This window comes from Malaclemys terrapin, chromosome 1 (assembly GCF_027887155.1).
Source record: "Malaclemys terrapin pileata isolate rMalTer1 chromosome 1, rMalTer1.hap1, whole genome shotgun sequence".
Taxonomy (NCBI): domain Eukaryota; kingdom Metazoa; phylum Chordata; order Testudines; family Emydidae; genus Malaclemys; species Malaclemys terrapin.
Genome location: NC_071505.1, coordinates 198614355 through 198631879, shown reverse-complemented (window position 1 = coordinate 198631879; position 17525 = coordinate 198614355). Strand labels below are relative to the sequence as shown.

General features: G+C 44.7%; 1 long non-coding RNA gene across 2 annotated transcripts in view; it reads right to left on the bottom strand.

The window, feature by feature from the left end:
* Positions 1–4463: 4463 nt before the first annotated feature.
* LOC128823224 (uncharacterized) overlaps positions 4464–17525 on the bottom strand; it is a 147857-nt gene continuing 134795 nt past the window's right edge. For both annotated transcript variants that reach the window (XR_008441702.1, XR_008441704.1), the window contains 2 exons: positions 5498–6150; positions 4464–4987 (listed from right to left, as the gene is read on the bottom strand). This is a non-coding gene — a long non-coding RNA (uncharacterized LOC128823224). The remainder of the gene's footprint in view (positions 4988–5497; positions 6151–17525) is intronic.

The following is a 17525-nucleotide window of genomic DNA, read 5'->3' as shown; positions in this document are numbered from 1 at the left end:
CACGGAGAAGGGTATTTTTTTTTTTAATATCTGAATAGCTCAAATGTGGGCTTACTCGGATTTGCTCAAAAATAACCCCAACTCACTTTTGTGATGAGACCAAACATGCAGATTTTCAGCCCCAAAGGGATTTGTTTGAGAAGGTTTATGAGACTTTGAAAAGGGTGGTAATGGGGCAGTGGTGGAGGTTACAAAAGGAGTTGCAATTTAACCTTAAATACAGCAGTTGCTATCTGCAATCACAGTAATAAAGTTTTCCCCCCCATTAGGAATGTATTCATAAGTGATGCAAAATTAGAGTATGCAGGAAATACTATCATGCCCCTCGCCGTGATATTTTTCATACTTAGGACATGGTCTTCAGTCACTTGGTGTAAAGACAGTGAATGAAATCAGGGGGAGTTCCAGGTACAAGGGTGGGACAAGCAGGAACAAGATCATTTCCTACTTTTCTGTTACTATTTCCATGTTTATTTTTGAGGCTCACAGCAAAGTGCCCATGGACACAAGCATTTAATCCAACCTAATGATTTTTTTTTTTTTTTTTGGTTTTGCTACTGTATGCAAGTGTGGAATTATAGGGATTTCAAGTGCTTTTATTGCTTTAAAACCAGTTCTTTATATGTTAAGATTTGTATTTATAGTACTTCAAAAAGTAAATGCCCTAGTTTCCAAATGTGAAAATCATCTATAGATATTTTGAGCAAAGAACTTTGCAGGCTAAACACCGAGGGCTGTAAAAATGCTATTTTTTATGATAGCAGGACTATTTTTATTGCAAATAATAAACATTCATTCCTCTTGCTGAGAGCAAAATGAAAAGAAGCAGACTTGTTCTAGTAAAATGATGAATTTGTCATTAAAACAAATGTTAAAAATCATTTTCAAGTCCTAAGTTTATGTAAGATCTGCTCTTGAAGAATTCATGCAATTTATTGTATAAAATGTATTAATGCTCAAGTGATGTTGTGTTTTGTACTGCTGTTAAAAAATGCAAAGTGATATAGCCAGTGCTGGGAAGTGAATGAATGTTATCTAGGAAAACATTTGTCCTTGTCTGAATTTGGCCTACCAAGTTAATTAAAATAAAGAAGTGATATAGTCAGTGTTACAAATTCTCAAGATTTTATTTACTCTCAAGATATTTGGTGATTTTCTTAACGCCCAGCTCCTGGAGTCAAGTGAATATGTAAGAATATCAGTTTTCATTAAAAAAGTAAGTTTTGAGCTCTCAAAGTACAGAGGAGAGCTTGAAAATGTGGATCTGAAAGGCTCAAAACCAGAAGGCAAATGAAAAGAACCCCAAATTTATTATTTTTTAAAATGCCATGGTTATTAAGCCAATCCACATTTTTAGTGGGCCTGACCCATGAGTTTTGGACCTTGTGGTTGGCAATACTATAATTCACCCTCCCTCATGTTCACTTAGGCCTTATCTACATTCAGGAATAGCCCTGATTCAGCAGTCGCTGGCCAGCAATCAGTGGAGCTGGACTGGCGCTGACCTATAAGTGTAGACAAAGGCAAGCAGGGTTTCCATTAGCAAAAACCAGCTTGCTTTTGCATACACTTGACTAAGATTTTTGTCACGGATATTTTTAGTAAAAGTCACAGACAGGTCACGGGCAATAAACAAAAATTTGTGGAAGCCTGTGACCTGCCTGTAACTTTTACTAAAAATATCCATGATAAAATGGGTAGGGAGAAGGGTCCCACATGCATTGCTGCTGGGGCTCTGGGCTCCCCCGCTGCCTGCAGCAGCAGGGCAGCTGTGGGGTCCCCCCACCACCTGCGGTGGCTGGGCAGCTGTGGGGGCCCGAGCTCGGAGCTCTGGGGGCTCCCACCACCCATGGCGGCTCAGAGCTCTGGGGTCTTCCCCCTTCTGCTGTCTGTGGTGGCCAGGAGCTGCGGTCAGGTCAGAGCATCCCCCTGCCGCTTGTGGTGGCTGGGAACTGCTGGAGTGCCTGCGGCAGTGGGAGCTGCGGAGTCCCAGCTGTCCGCTCCAGCCCCACCACCCTGGAGCTGAAGTCACAGAGGTCTTTGGAAGTCACAGATCCTGTGACTTCTGCGACCTCTGTGACAAAATCGTAGCCTTACCTATTATTGGCCACTGATTGCTGAATCAGGACTATTTCTGAGTGCAGACAAGGCCTCACTTTCACTTGGTTAGACTCCCATAGACCTACTTATGCCCAGAGTTTAAAGGTAAGAGGGAATAGGGTACCTATACAAAGAGATAAAAGCAGAGGGTGAGCTCCCCCTCCCTTCCCTGGCTTGGGTGAACCATGCTCTATCACAGCTCTCCTTCCTCCTGGATTAGGGGAGTGAGACCTCTCCCTGTTTCAATCTTCTTTAGCCCCTTCAAACACAGATTCTGTTGCTGTGTAAGGAATCAAAGATTGTGTCAGCCTCATGACGAGGAACTGGACACCAGAGGGTACTTTAACCTACACCTTCTTTTGACTCTTTTTCATGCAAGTTAAACCAGCTGAGACTCCCTTTCACCTGCTTTATCACAGGGTAAGTACATCTAAGGGAGACCGAGTTAGTGTGTGTGGGAATCTAACTGTTGACTACACTAAGATTGCTATGGCACCGTAGTTATACTGCTGTAACCCTGTAACGTAGATGCAGCCTACAGCGTTGGAAGGGGTTTTTCCATTGCTGTAGGAACTTCACCTCCCTAAACGATGGTAGCTAGGACAACAGAAGGATTCTTCCATCGATCACCAGAGGGTTCAGTTGGCATAGCTACAAAGCTCAGGAGGTATGGCTTTTTCACGCCCCTGAGCACTGTAGCTATGTCAGCCTACATTTTAAGTGTAGATTAGCTCTGACACTAACTTACGTGGAGCTTCTGAATTTGACCCAGCGTGTCATTTAACAGAATTGAATGTACTAATTTGTCTTTATGTCTCTTAGACCTGGTCTACATTTAAAATGCCAATCAACATAGCTGTGTTGGTCAAGGGTGTAAAAAATCCACACCCTGGAGCACCACTGCTATGCCAACCTCTAGTATAGGTGCAGCTTGGTAGAATGCTTCTGTTGTCCTACCTACCATTGTTTGAGGAGGGGGTGTTCCTGCACTGACGGAAAAACCCCTTCCGTTGCTGTAGGGGGCGTCATCACTACAGAGTTGTGCCAGCATAACTACAGAGCTGTAGCTATGCCTGTACTCTCTGGAGTGTAGACACGCCCTTGCTGTGTGTGTCTCCTACTGATGGGATGGTATTGTTAGATGAGGGCAAATTGATGGAATGCTTAAATTACATGGGGTGCTTGAGTTCCAAGCCATTGTTTTCTAAAGTCCTTTTTTATTGTTAAGCACTGTAACTGTACTCCCACTAGGATAAACATATTTTACATCCTCTTCAAGCAAGCAAAAAAGGTCGAGAGCACTAGCTTATTTCCTGGTTTGCCACCAGTGACTCCTTTTCCCATTGTGTGTCATGGTCAGCAAAAGTTCTCTACTCCCAAATACAGTAAGGGAACATACATCCCATAGAAAGTCTGGCTTTACTTTATATGCAGTTTTAGCTTATCAAGAGACTAGAAACTTAGCTCCCACATGACCAAGAATGAAGATGGCGGTGATGAATGGATTTTATTCATCTGTACAAAATATAAACAGCCCTCCACCCCTGCTTTGGGTGCCCTAATTTAAGGTAATTTTTCACAGTACATATCTTCAGAAACTGCTTGTTCTGATCTAACAATAAAAATACAAATATGCCTCAGCAGATGTAATCTTATTGAAAGTCCTCCTCCACAGGCATAACAAAATAAAACCACTCCCTCAGCTTCCCCCCTTGTGAGGTGCTGGGGAGAAAAGGAAAGCCTTGCAGCATGCCCGCAATAGGTTAAGAGATCAGGGCTGTGGTTGACCAAGAAGGCAGTGAATTGCAAAGTTGAGGACTCCACGCCGAGGACACCCTGCCAGCAGATCCCTCTCTCTTCTATCAGAAAGGCTCCAGCTCGAGTGTCTCTGCTGATCTCCGTTGTTGCAGAATGGCAGGTGGCGTGAGCCAGTAATTCAAATAACTGGATCCTAAAACCAGTGAGGGTGTTATGGGTTTTCTAAAACAAACATTTTAAATTTACCCTGAAACTTACCAGCAGCCAATAAAGAACTTACTCAAAAATGCCATGATCTGTCTGAGACAATTTTTTAACAAAAAAAAAAAAAATGTGTATAATGGTTAAATAATCCATCTTCCCTCTACAGAGTGGTATAGTGTATTAATATACAAACAGCATAATTGAAACCAACATGAGCGTATCGTTCTGCCATGTGAATGTCAGGCAAGTCATTGAGCCAAATTCTCTGCTGGTGTAAATAGGCACAGCCCTACCGCCATCAGTGGAGCTGTGCCAGTTCACACCAGCAGAGAATCTGACCCACCATTCCCTTCCCCCCCCCCCCCCCCCATGGCAGTAACCCTCTGTTAATTTTGACAGTTACAATACTTTTTTTCTATACTGTGGGGTTTGCCAATTTATTGCCGTAGCAAGTGCTGGGATATAGCATGAAAAGCAGTACTTCTGGTGCATTTTCTAATTTTATTTTATATTTTTTTCCAAATGTACATCAAATTATCTTGCCTTGTAAATACTTCTATTGAGCTTTCACTCACTCTGGGGCTCTCTTGTCTGTCCTATTTCTTGTTCTTTAGTGGCGTGTAATCTGAGCTTTTGATATCTACAGTCTTCACACAGAGGCAAGCAGCTCACTGGAAAAGTCACAGTTAAACCAAACATTAAAACTGTCCAAGAACTGACTTCCTCGACAGCTCTGATTCAGGCTCCCAAAAATGCTCTGCACAGTGACTCATGCTTCCTTCTGGAAATGACAGAACTTCCTCATCATGCTGTTCTCCCTTGTCCTCTCCTCATCTCCTGTCCAATCAGGAAAGGATTGAATTTCATGTTACATTTTTTCCTGTGCTCGGCAGGGAGATGCATCCTTTTTGCAGGGGAAGAGTTTCTATGAGTCAAGGGTTGACAAACTGAAAATTAGTACCAGCCCTAGAAATAAATTACAAACAATAACAACATAAAACCCGGAGCGGTGGACAGTGGGTGTATATTGGATTGATGCCCCTCTCGCAACTTGAGTTGCAGAACTGTCCTAAGAAGAACTTGCTTTCCAGGGCTGAAATTAGTGGCAAAGTTAAAGCTGTTGTCCCTTACTTTTGTGTGTTTGGTTTTATAGAGCTTGTATGTTTTCTATCAGGTAAGCTAATGCTATGTGTATGAGACAGGGAACCATAGCAGCCAACCCTATTCTGAAAGAAGATTGTGTTTACCAGAGAACTATCCATGAGGGGGGGAAAGGACAGTGCCAAAAATATTTTGTTCCAGTGAAATCAATGCTGCCGACTGTTCCATAACAGTTACAATGACAGAAATGCACAGAGACATTTTGCTACATAGAACTTTAAAAAAAAATTCCTCTGATTTACGGAACAACATGTATTTGAGATAAATATCTTACCATATGGGGAGTGATGACTTGCACTGGAAGGAGAATTTTAAACAGCCCTTTTCATTTTGTTGTATACAAATCTTTAACTCCTTCATAGCCAGGGCAGGCAAAAGCTCCAGGTGCACAGATTATTTAATAATCAGTATTTAACAGGACTTGGGAGTATTCTAGGCATGAGATCCTGGTCCTATAGAAGTCAATGACACAATAACCAGAGTGTGTGTGTGTGTGTGTACGCATGTGTCAGTAATAATAAAATTGATTTCATTTGCTCAGAACCTTACAGGGTTGAATTCATAGCAGGCTAGATGCTTTGCAGGTGAGGACGAAGACAAGGGGGTGGCTGCTCAGCCCTGATAAGGCTGCTTTAGGTTTTTCTAGCAGCACAAAAGAGCCTTCAAGCTCTGGTGTAGGAGAATTCCAGGGGGTGTAGAACTGGTATTGCTGGCTCCGTACCATCCCGCAGTAGGTTTGTAAGGGGAGGAAGGCATGGTCAGAGTGCAGTGTGCTCCAGCAGTCCCGAGCTGCCACAGCTACCCCTTGGAAGTCATTGCACATGGAGGCGAGTTGGAAAAGTTGCCTAGCCCTAGGAACTGCAGGAGTTGTGAGAGTGTAGAGGAGATGTCCAGCCTCCTTTGCCCTTCCGCAACACCTCCTGGGACCTGCAGCAGAAGAGATCAGAATCTGTTAAGAAAAAGTGCCACTCTACCATACCTTGACTTTAAACAAAGAACCTGAAATACGCCAATTACTCAGCTTGGATGTTCAGCAGAACTGATCTGGAGTGGCAAGGCAGGGATAGATATTGATTCCTAATGACTGATAATGCTCAGCAATTACAGTAGGAAAGGATCTTGCCAACTTATTCCTGTTGTTCTCTACTGGCTCTAGGAAGCCTATATAAATGTTAGAAGGCTAATTCCCACCATTAAGAACATTTGTTACACATGTCCAGCTTCAGCACAGGTAAAAACCTAGTCACACAGTAATCTGAATCACATGGGAAAACCCACACATTAAAAGCATGCGCACAAATGAAAATGTAACCGAAACCATTTACACATGGAAACACGCAGTTGCAGTTGTTCTGAAATATATAAGCCTAATGCTCAAGTGACCATTTAAAATCACAAATAGATATTTGTGCCCATGGAAAGTGATTTACTTTTGAATATCCGTGACCGTCATATTTGATTCAGGTGTCTTGTATAAACAACTGATCTTCATTTAGGGCCAAATCCCAACTCTTTGGAAGTTAGTGGCAAGCGCTCATTGACTTAATTGAGATGAGAATGTGGTAGCTAGTCCATTCTTAATTTTGGTTTATTTTTGGCAAACACTCAGAAAGTGTATATAAGATAGTGCCTGTCTGGGTCTCAGGCCACTGGCTTCTATCCTGCAGGTAGGAGAATTGGTCCCCAGGACACGTGTGGCCATATCAGAAATGTCCTTTGTGTCTTATGGAACCACAAGAGGCAGTGTGTTGCCTATATTGTACTTATGAAATAGGATACATGTTAAATGTAGTCACATGCAATGATTGGATTTATCGAATCTGTTCTCTCCCACTCCCCATCTCCCTGTGAACCCCACAGCTAGTCAAAAAATACAGAAAACTCTCCAAAAACATTTTAACTTTCCAGAGCATGCCAACCACTCTGTCAACTGGTCGAGAAACAGCAAAATAGTTTCACCAAAAATCTTTGATATTTACAATTTTTCCACCAGCTCTAGTGAACACTTCGGTTCCTGCAGCCTCTCCTCTCTCTCACCCGCACAAAAGGTAGGCAGATGTAATGGAAGTCAAATCAGAGGGCCAAACTGGACCCACAATGTCCTGCTGGCTGCTGCTGTTTCCTAAGGGGCAGTTGAGCAGGACTGCTGCTACTTAGAGGGCTCTCCTGGCTGTCACTGGGTTTCTGGTCACTAGGAGGACCTGCTGAGCTGAGGCTCCTTTTAGCTACCACTGTGCTGCTGTGGAATTTTTTGCTGTGATCCCATGAGATCCCCCAAGCTAACTAGGAATGGGTTGGGTCAACAATGGATAGGATGCCTTTGGGGAGTTGCAGAAAGTGAGCGTGGTGACTCATTAGGTGTTGGTCTTTTTCTTTGTCAGTACTGAACCAATTTCTCAGCATAATGTATCCAATAATTATATTAAACAGCATTAGGGAAGGAAAGTAAAAGGACATAGCACATAAACGTAAGACATTTAATAATAAAAGCAAATATGTTGACAACTGGTAGTCTGGAGTGAAAGCAAACTATTGGGCTTCCGCGAAGAGAGAGATGATCATTAGAGGTAAAGGGCTTTAGAGATGGGGTTTAAAATGATGAAGCCAGTCAGGGAGCTGAAGCTAGCAGGGACAAAGCGTGATATTGAGAAGGGTTAACTGTGGGAAGAAGATCGTGAGAAGCTCAGTGAAGGGAGTGAACAGGAAGGTAGGAGTGATAACAGAAGAAAGGTAGGAAGGAATGGCAGGGGTGATAGTATGAAATGTAAGAAGCAAGAATTTTAAAGCACTGGCACAGAGGTCTAGGAAACCAGTGAGGTGAAGAAAGAGAAGGGAGACATGAATAGTGAAGCAAAGTAAAAATGACAGGTGCTTTTGGAATGGCTAAAGCAGCTGGAGATAGGGCCTTGGCAGACCAGTGTCAACAGTATTTCAGAAATCCAGATGCGAGATCGTATGTGCATGGACCAGGATTTTTACTGTAGCTAAAACCAAGAAATTTGTGGACGTATGAGGGGGGAAATCCTGACCCCAGTGATGTCCATTGGAGTTTAGCTATTGATTTCAATGGGGTCAGGGTTTCACCCAAGAAGTTTCAAAGGTCATACTCACAAGTATAAAAACATGAGAATACTGAAATATTCAACTTTAAAGTGGGTGGTAATTTGTGTAATATAAAGGCAGGGCTCAGATCCTGATCTCAATTTTTAAATCAGAATTAATCGTTTTTCTAAAAGAGCTTCTCTAGGAATTATTTTAGGGAAGTTCTATGGCCTGTGTTATACAGGAGGGCAGACTAGATGATCAGAATGGTCCCTTCTGGCCTTGCAATCTAGAAACACTGATTTCTGACCAGTAATGAGGAAATTGGTCAAAGAATCATTTAAAATAATAATTTGCATAGCATTTTTTAACATTTTAATTGGAACTATCCTCTTGGAGCCAGACTAAGCTGATTTCTAGATAGTCCCAGCCTTTAGGAGCAGAACAATATTTCCTGCCAACTTGAAAACCTTCACCCCCAACTGGGCATTGTGGCATTTTCTGCAGAGGTTTTCCGAATAGCAGCTGTGATGAGTTCAGTCACAGAGACCCCCTTGGGACTGTCCCCCGACGTGCTGAAACTACCTCTGAGCCTGTTTTCCTTGATGGCTTGGAACTCCAGAACCCTGTCTTGTTGAGCCAAACAACGCTAGTCTGCTGCAACACAGACATAGGTCTGAACCGCGCCCACAATGCTGCAGGCTTTAACTGAAAACCACTCAGCAGGTTTCCTATCTCCAGCACCCAGACACCCAGTTCCCAATGGGAACCAAACCCCAAATAAATCCGTTTTATTCTCTATAAAGCTTATACAGGGTAAACTCATGAATTGTCTGCCCTCTCTAACACTGATAGAGAGAGATGCACAGCTGTTTGCTGCCCCAGGTATTAATCACTTACTCTGGGTTTGTTAATAAATAAAAGTGATTTTATTAAGTGTAAAAAATAGGAGGTTTCAAGTGATAACAGACAGAACAAAGTAAATTACCAAGCAAAATAAAACAAAATACGCAAGTCTAAGCCTAATACATTAAGAAACTGAATACAGGTAAATCTCACCCTCAGAGAAATTCCAATAAACTTCTTTCACTGACTAGACTCCTTCCTAGTCTGGTCCCAATCCTTTCCCATGGTACAGTCCTTGTCAGTTCCAGCTCAGGTGGTAACTAGGGGATTTGTTATGACTGGCCGCCCCTTTTGTCCTGCTCCACCCCCTTTTATAGCTTTGACCGAAGGTGGGAATCCTTTGTCTCTCTGGATCCCCACCCCTCCTTCTAAATGGAAAAGCACCAGGTTTAAGATGGATTCCAGTATCATGTGACATGGTCACATGTCCTATGAGACCCCAGCCTTCATTCTTCAGGGCTCGCTGCAGGTCCCCAGGAAGGTTTTCAAGTAAACAGAGCTATTCACAACCAATTGTCCTAGTCAATGGGAGACATCAAGATTCCAAACCACCATTAATGGCCCACCCTTTGCATAATTACAATAGGATCTCAGAGTTGTATTTCATATTTCTAGTTTCAGATACAAAAATGATATATGCATACAAACTCAGTAGATTATAAGCTTTGTAATGATACCTTACAAGAGACCTTTTGCATAAAGCATATTCCAGGTACCTTATATTCACATTCATAAGCATATTTCCATAGAACATTATGGAGTGCAACGTCATACCCTCCTCCTGAACTTACTGCCAGAGTCTTGGACACTGTCCATGGTGGAGGCAGTACGTGTAAAATCCCTGTTTGTCTCTGGTTACACACCTTCCCAGTACCTCTAAACCCTATGATGTCATTCATAGGTGTCCTAGCAAGGTTCAGGGTTCCTGGTCCCCAGGTGCCTGAAAACATGTTGGGGTGTAGTATTGCTAACAGAATGCAAATAGCAATATCTGTTAAAGTGTAGGTGTCTTGGCATTTAACCATCAATGCCATGAGGTGGTGTGCCTCAGTTTCCCCATCCACACAGCAGTGTAGGCCTGTTATGCTTTTGCTACTGTGCCACGCTTCCAGCCTGTTTACACGTATAAGCTGAAAAGCAATATTCTTGTGGAACTGTCTTGTCACCATCCCTAGCATGTACAAAAGTTTTTTCCACAAATCAGGTATGTCACACATCTTTAAAGGGTTTACCACTAGTATTGATTCCTTTGTTTTAACCCATAGATGAAGAAGCAAAAGACACACGATTAACAGCCAATTTATGACAGACAGACTTTGTTCACACAGTTTGGCTTGTTCAGAGTCTAGTCCATTTTCCAATCCCTTTGTGTACCAGGATAGGTGTTCAGATACAGATTCTTCTGTCTCTTTGGAGAAGGCTCTCAATTCAGGCATGTGTTTAAGGTTTTGGTAAGGAAAGGGTGCACTGCAAACATGCCTGCCCTCGGCCCCACCCTCTGGAATCTCTTTGTGTTGTACCCCACCCGTCTGTGAAGTTTTCCAAATGCAAAGTTTTTCTTTCTCCTGCCTTGAAGAGACAGTTTTATCTCTTACAAGCATAGCAGGAACAACATTTTTTAATGGAGTGCTTTGTATTGGTAAGATCCCCTTGGTCACCTCACTTTCTGTTCGCAAAAGATCAGCTGGGTGGACTCTCCCCTCCAGGAGATTTGACCCCTAGTCTTCCCTTAAAACCTGATCCACAGGTGAGGGGTCTAGCATTTCAGATGCAGATCCTTCATCCTCCTCCTGGGGAAAAGCCTCCCTACAAAAGGTGGGCAGACCCTCCTGTCCCCACCTCACCTTCCATATGGACTTCCCTCTCTGGGCTCCCCTCTGGGGCAGACGCTTCTGTGTCCCCCAAAAGGGAAGGTGACTGACCCAGCTGTGGAATCACAGCTACCAGCTATGACAGACCCTTCACTGGCCAGCAAAATTCCCCCCCTCTTTTACTCAGGTTGGGCTTGCTTCCAGCTACAGAATCCTTGGGGTCTGTTCCCACTGTAGCGGTCACCAGTACCCCAACTTCCGTCTCTGGGATACATGCCTCTGTGCACCCCAGGGCAGGACCTGTCCCCTGCTGACCTGCAACTTCCTGGCAGTCAGCAGCTGGGAAAGCCTCCTTGTTACAAGGTGGACCATTCCCCTTCCCCAAGGCGATGATCACAGGACAGGAGCTGGCTCTATCCAATCCTTCCCGCAGGGACCTGCCTTGAGCCCCGGGGCTACATGACCCATTTTCCACTGCTACCAAGGAATTAAAGAGACACTCTCCTATTTCCCCAGCCACACATGTGACTTCACCCTCCCTTCTGGGGCTTTCAGCACAAAATTCCTTCTTGCTGCTAACAAACCCTGGGACAGATTCTGCCACATCAAAAAAAATCATTCCCCAGTAGAAACGGTGCAAAATTGTGTGTCACTGCTGCAACAATCAGTTCAGCCTGCAAATCACCAGTTTCCATGTGTACCTTAGCTAAAGGTGAAAGGACTTTGTAACTTCCCACCAATTCTAATTCTGCCATTTTTCCTGGTAACAAATCCTTCTCCTGGATCAGGTCTCTCCTGACCACAGAAATTTCTGAACCAGTATCTCTCCATCTTTGGAGCACTTTGCCATTAAGCTTAGCAGCTCACTGCTTGGTTGTGCAAAAGCAACCTTTACAAAGCCTGTGTGGTAAGAGGCACTAGCCTGGGATACCCCTGTGCTCTGAGAAGAAGCAGCTTCGTGTGTAACCTGGTGCCTGTTCCCACTCAGCCAAGGACATTTACAGGAGACTTGGGATGAGTAACAGGGGACTGGGGAGGTGAATGCTCAGCCTCCTTTTTCCCTGGGGTAAAATGGTGATTCTGCTTTCCACCAACCCTGTACTCCTCTGCCAGTGATTTATGTTTAATTGAAGCCTGTGATTTCTCATAAGAGTCTGAAAACCCAGCTAATTCACCCACTGCATTTACCTTTTTGTCCCACAAATACTGTTTTACATCACTGCAAACTTGTAATGCGTTTTCCCCTCGCCCATTTGTCTAACAAATCTCTCATTTCATTTACATAGGCCACATTACTTAATCCAGATCCCCTCTTAAGACTCCTGAATTTAACCCTGTAGGTTTCAGGTATAATCTGAAACTGTTTCAAAACCAGTTCCTTAAATTTACCATAGTTTGAAGCATCAGCAATAGGCATCTTATTGAATAAGTCCAGAGCTCTCCCAATCAATTTTGCTACCAATGTGGTCATCTTTTAATCTTCAGGAATCGCATGGAGAGTGCACAGTCTCTCAAAGGTGATGAAATATTCGGCAATATCACTGGATTTATCATACTGCGAGCACAATCGCTCCCATTTATGGATTTTTGGGTAAGTGGAGCCAGCTGCTGAAGGGTTTTGTCTCTTCCACTCCATTACAGCCAGTTCATGCCCTCGAGCTCCTGCTCGGTGCAGCTCCTGGAAGGGGCTGCCAGGGGGCTCTGCACACTGCCACTGCCCCCCACAGCTCCCATCGGCTGGAACTGTGACTGATGGGAGCTGCAGAGGCAGTGCCTACAGATGGGGCAATGCGCAAAGCCACCTGGCTGCACTTCTGTGTAGGGGGGACATACCGCTGCTTCCTGGAGCTGCTTGAGGTAAGCGCCACCTGGAGCCTGCATCCCTGACCCCCTCCAGCATCCCTGCCCCAGCTTTGATCCCCCTCCTGCCCTCCAAACCCCTTGGTCCCACCTTCCTGCACCCCTGAGCCTGCACTCCCAGCCAGAGCCCTCACCTCCTCCCGCACCCCAACCCCCAATTTCATGAGCATTCATGGCCTGCCATACAATTTCTATTCGCAGATGTGGCCCTCAGGCCAAAAAGTTTGCCCACCCCTAGTTTAAGGAGAAGAGAATCTTTGTCTTCCAGAATTTTGTCACTCGAGGGTCCCCTTGTGCTAACATCAATGGCCCATCTATTTACCCCACACAAGGATTGGGTAAGATTGATAGCTATTTGTAATATTGTGGATACTTTCATTATAAGTGGTTTTAATATTTGAAGTTAATTCAGTGTGGGCCAGATCCCCACGTTTGCCAAGCTGCACTTGGCTCAGAACTCAGGGGTAAGGTTGCGGTTGGGGGAAGGTAAACTGCTTTAAGTCATCTGGGACTGACTGAAGGCTGAACTGGCCCCTTAGTGCAGCTTCGAACAGCCCAGGTAATGCTCTAAACCAGTGGTTCACAAACTTGTTCCGCCGCTTGTGCGGGGAAAGCTCCTGGCGGGCTGGGCCTGTTTGTGTACCTGCCACATCCACAGGTTCAGCCGATCATGGATCCCAGTGGCCACGGTTCGCTGCTCCAGGCCAATGGGAGCTGCTGGAAGTGGCGGCCAGTACGTCCCTCGGCCCGCGACGCTTCCAGCAGCTCCCATTGGCCTGGAGCAGCGAACTGCGGTTTAGTTCTCAAGACTTTACTTTCTAGGCTAAATTCATTTATCTGGTTGAAGAGGCCCTATAGTTTGTCAGCTCCACCTTAATGGGAAGCTGTGAGCAGGGGTGCCAGAACTGGGGGAGGCCATGGGGCCATGGCCCCATCACTTTTAAAAGTGGGAGGGCATAGCCTTTTTACCGGCAGTAAGGGCGAGAGACAGCAGGGAGGAGGTGGAGAGGAGTGAGCAGGGGTGGGGTCTTGGAGGGAAGAGGCAGCGTGAGGGTGGGGCCTCGGGGTAAGAGTTGGCATGATGTGGATGTGGGGGCCTCGGGGGAGACGCAGTGTGGGGGCAGGGCTATGGTTTGGGTGTTGGTGGCCCCTCCACTTTTAGGGAGCTTCTGATGCTCCTGGCTGTGAGGATAAATGGAAGAAGTCCAAGCGCTCTCTATGATTCTCTTACATGAACATATTTTAGAGAGACAATGAGAGCATTGGTATGCATGTTAGTTAAACACTGGAACAGGTTACCTAAGGAGGTTGTGGTTACCAGGGAGATGGAGGTTGGAGACTTTTAAGAACAGGTTAGACAAATACATCTCAGGGATGGTCTAGATTTACTTGGTCCTGCCTCAGTGCAGGGATGGAGTAGATCACCCCTTGAGGGCACTTACATATCTAGGATTCTATAAATAGTGCTGAGCATGGTACAAGTGTTTATTTTAATGCAACAGGGGCTGGCCACATATTGCCATTAAATTATTTTCATGCTTCTGGCCAGCATCTAGTGGGGAGAGACAACCCTTGCCTGATGCTATAAATAATCTGTGAACATTAATTTCCATGCATTTTTCAGATCCACTAATATAGCGCAACCTACATTATATTTTCAGTCTGACACATGTTGCTCAAAGGGGAAGAAAACAGGGAGTTGCTATTAAAACAACACTCTAGTTTTCTTACTCACAGAAGGCTTCAGTTCAGTTTAACATTAGTTATTTAGAGGTTACTAATGAGTGTCTGAGTCTGGGGATTATCACTGCTTTGATTTATATTTCCATGCAATGTACTGTTAGTTATTATACAGCTTATATTTTTTTCCAGTTGTTTCACTGATCAGTATGAGAATGCAAGTTGATAAATCTATCTTAATATCACAGAGTAGGAAATTCTGGCGACTGACTGTCCAATCCATATGTGCTAAAACATGAGCCTGAAATTAAACCTCATCCTGAAATGTATCCTTGCTAAGAATATCTTTGTATGTATATATATATTATGGCAGCCCTACTCATGATTCCACAGGCTGAGATGGATTTTGTACCTAAAGTAGGCATTACTTTGTTAGAGCTGAGGAAGATCTCCCAAAAACTCCAGCACGTTCTCTTTGGGCACAGAATGAATTTTCAGAGTATTTACCAACAAATAAAGTAATTAGTTTGAATTAAAATTTATTAATAAATGGGTCCTTTAATAAATTTAGCACCCTGTGTCAGACCATTTTAATATCCTATGTGACCTTAATAACTGAATGATGCAGACCCTTCAGGCTTCCCACATAGTTACAAGTCACTGAAATCTCATGCACTGGCTTAATTTAAGGTGTTTTTTTAATTATTATTTTTAGAATTAATGGTCATTTTTTGGCCAACATTCTTCATAACTGAAAGTTTCTCTGTCGGGTGAGTAACATTCTACTACAGATAATTTCATGAAGAACTGCTTTTTCAAAATACCTGCAACTCCTATTGTTACCAAGGAGAGCAAGGCTAAGAGCTGCCATTAGAAAAATGCCCATTCAAAATGGCCATCATTTCCCACTATTCCTAATCGGAGTGAGGCCATTCTTCCCGCAGGGAAGATGGTGGCACTATATTCTGTCAGGGACCACCATCTTCCTCAAATATGAATGAGAAAGTTTTTCCAGAACTGTGCAGAATGGATAATAGCAGAGTATTGGGGTGCGAGGAAGAGGATGATGTCTGGGCTGTTTATGGTAGTAGGGAGTTTGGAAAACAGGGTGCTGGAAAGCCAGCATTCTTACTAGAGTAGAGTTAAGGTTATATTAAATGTATTATGGTGTATGGTGGTTGTCCTAGTGATGAGGTGTGTGTCTGGGTGCAGGAACTGTACATATGTACTGTTAGATGCCTCAACTTTTCATTTTCTTGTTTTTGTAATTTCGTGTCAGATATGGTCTGTGTGGAATGAGTTTAACTTTTACACAATGTGGAGTGTATGTGTGCATGCAAAATATATATACCATATATGAATGAGCTTTGAATGTATTTTTTTAAAGGAGAACTTTTATTATTTATATAAAAGTAATGGCTAGGGTCGGGGCCCTATTGTACTAGCCATTACATCAAGGGGCGGCTCTATGTATTTTGCCGCCCCAAGCACGGCGGGCAGGAGGCTTTCGGCGGCATGCCCGCGGATGGTCCGCTGGTAATACGGGTTCGGTGGCATGCCTGCGGGAGGTCCGCTGGTCCCGCGGCTTCGACAGCAATTCAGCGGCGGGTACGCCAAAGCCGCGGGACTGGCGGACCTCCCGCAGGCATGCTGCCGAAGGCTCCCTGTCTGCTGCCCCCACAGCAACCGGCAGGCCACCCCCCGTGGCTTGCCGCCCCAGGCATGCGCTTGGTGCGCTGGTGCCTGGAGCCGCTCCTGCATTACATGTACATGTAGTAAGAAACACTCTCTGCCCTGAGAAATGTATAGCCTAAATAGATGAGACAGACAAAAGGCAGGAGGGAAAACAGAGGTGGAAAGAGCTGAAGTTATTTGTCCAAAGTCAGTAGCAGAGCTGAGTATAGAACCCAGGTTTCCTGAGTCCCAGGCCAGGGCCCAATCCATTGAAACATGTTAATTAGTTAATATTTGTAAAGCTCTTTGAAATCAAGTGCTGTATTATGTGTGCTAAGTATAATTAATGGAAAATGGATATCACATTCACACCAAGCCTTATGACCAGAATAGTCCATATCCACAAACACTTCTATTTGTTTTCCATTCATTTCAAGATCCAGCTAAAATTTGCTCTTGGTCTTTAGCAGTCCCATGGGATTTGCTCCATTACACCTCCAGCTCTGTCTCCTCCCTGCCCAACCTGCAGCCCCATGTTATCTAGCCCCTTGGGTATGTCTACACTGGAGCTGATTGAACTAGTATGGGTACATCTCCTCGAGCTGGAAATTACACCTCCAGCTCCAGTGTAGACAAACTACAGGACATTTCATCCAGTAATAACAGACTCTCTTCTGTCTCCCGAACTGGTGTCCCTAGCACTGTCAGCTCCTTCTCTCCACTCTCAGGAGCTGTAGGGCAGCCCTGGGAGCAGAGATCACTGAGAAGGTAGGCAAGGTGCTCAGACTGCCTGTGCAGCCTGTGTTACAGCAGCCCTTGGCAGTCAGGCGGAGTTGCTGTAGGGAGAATCCCAGCTGTCCTGCCCCTGGTGGTGGTGACAGTCCAGCAGGGCGTGGTGGGATTGCCAAACATGCTAGTGTGCAGCACCTTGTACAACAGGGCCCTGGCCCATGACTGGGGCTTCTAGGCATTACAGTGTCCCACACCATGCCAAGCATTGGTCAGCCCTGGCAGGGGCTGGATGTAGCGGAGGAGGGTTTACCAGCAGCTCTGGCACTGGAGACCAGCACTTTGAAAGAAGAAATGGAGGGTGGAGATCCAAACTTCCTATAGGGGATGACAGAAACCCAGAGCTGTTGGGAGGGAGGGAGACACGAACAGGCTGGGAATTGGAGAGTGGGCAGGAGAAGGGGGATTTTCTAGAACAGGCTTTTTTCTGAGTGGAGACTAACTTTGGTTCAGGTGCAAAAGTTCAAGACCGTCCCCCCCCCCCCCCCTTTCTTAGTCACCTCTCTTTAGAACTGTGGCTAGACCAGGCAAGGGGACCTA